Raw genomic sequence first — 1,713 nt, 5'->3', positions numbered from 1 at the left:
GGTCCCGAGTGGGGGCTGGGGCGGGAGAGGACGACCCGGCGTGGCGAGGCGGCTGCGGGAGCGGAGTGGGCCCTGCCTCCTCTCCCGCGGTCCGTGAGCCGCGGGCGCATGCTTCTGGCCTGTGTGGCGCTTCCCGCGAACAGCTACAACTCCGGACTCCTTCCTGCCCGGGAGTTGAGGACGCGTGCGTCTCCACTTCTGCCCCGGGAACGAAATTGACCTGCGCTCTTCCAAGGCCCTGCTGCTGCACGGACCCGGCTGCGGCGTCCCAGCCTGGCCAGAGCCACCGTGCGTGCATTCACTAGTAGTCACTGACCACGTGGTCTTCACCCCGCTCCTAACCGGATTGCCACTCGCAGCCCACACCCCCATTCGCAGTAGGTGGCTTTTCTGCCTGCTTCAAGAAAACCGAAAGAAAGTTGTCCCGTTTCCCACTGTCAAACCTGTGAACACCCATGCCCTTCCCTGTCGCCCCAGTGTGTAAGGCATCTGACTTGTCACTCCTGTGAAAGAATTCACATACTCGGTAAGTGGACAGAAAGAGGTTTAATCACTTTCCGAAGGAGGAAAGGGGCAGATGCTGAGAGCTCATCGGCCCTTCGGAGGCTAGGGACTTTTAAAGGAAAGGGATTTAGGGTAGGCGACTACCTGCCAGCGTGCCAGACTGTCTTTTTTTTTTTTTTTAACCACCACACCACCTGCCAGCCCCCAGCCTGTCCTTTTCAACATCTAAGTTGTCCGGCTGTTAGCTCTGGGTGGGTCAGCTTCCTGCAGTAAAATCTAGGAGGCCTCCTTTCTTCCCTCCTTCAGGTGGAAATCTTCCTATGATCCCTAGGAATTCCCCATTAGGGCTTGTCCCCTTCCACCAGACTGGCTAAATCGGATTTGACCCTTAGGACCTTCTCCAGCCCTGCCATGGTACTCAAGGCTGTTGGGGTGCCTTGCCTTCCCTCCAGCAGAGCCCAAGATTAGAGACCAACTTCCAGGGGTTGATCCCTGAAAATGCCCAAGGCATGAGGGAACTTTGACTGTGTCTCTCCCATTAAGAAGCTTGGAAGGTATTGAATATGTCTTTTCAACTCCCTCTGGAGTTGAAAAGACCCTGATCTGTACCCTCAACATTTGGTCATTCTGGAACTTTCGTCTGCTCCAGAGCCCTACAGCTACCTGTGCCCCACTCTCCATCGCTGGAGAGGTACCAAGAGCTGCCTGACCCACTTCCTTAGTCTCCCACCTCCACTCACTCTTGGTCTCCACCTGGAGTGATTCTGCGTTTTCTGAAGCCATCAATAACACCTCTGTCTCTATGGACACTTTTCTTACTCACGTTCCCTAATCCCTCAACAAAATTCCTTCTTAAAACACGATCTGTGGTGGGACTGGCAACCCATTCTTATTTTTCACCAGTCTCCTCAACTTGCTCATCTGCTCCGGATGACCTCCTAATGAAGAGGGTTTTTTTGTTGTTTAGGTTTTTGCCATATGATGCTCGTGCTCGTTGGAGAGACAGAGAGGGAAAGTGCAAAATTACCCTCCCCTGGACCAGATGGCCACACAGTCCTTTCAGGATTTTGTCCACACAAATATACATGCCCAATGTGATTTTCAAGCCTTCAGGTCTGGGGCTCGAACCACCGTAGGTCACATGGGAATCCTAACACCCTAACCACCATGCTACCTGCTGGCCCAGATGACAGAGTTTTTAAGGCCTCA

This window comes from Tupaia chinensis, unplaced genomic scaffold (assembly GCF_000334495.1).
Source record: "Tupaia chinensis unplaced genomic scaffold, TupChi_1.0 Scaffold000057_1, whole genome shotgun sequence".
Lineage (NCBI taxonomy): Eukaryota > Metazoa > Chordata > Mammalia > Scandentia > Tupaiidae > Tupaia > Tupaia belangeri.
This window is presented reverse-complemented; position numbering follows the sequence as displayed.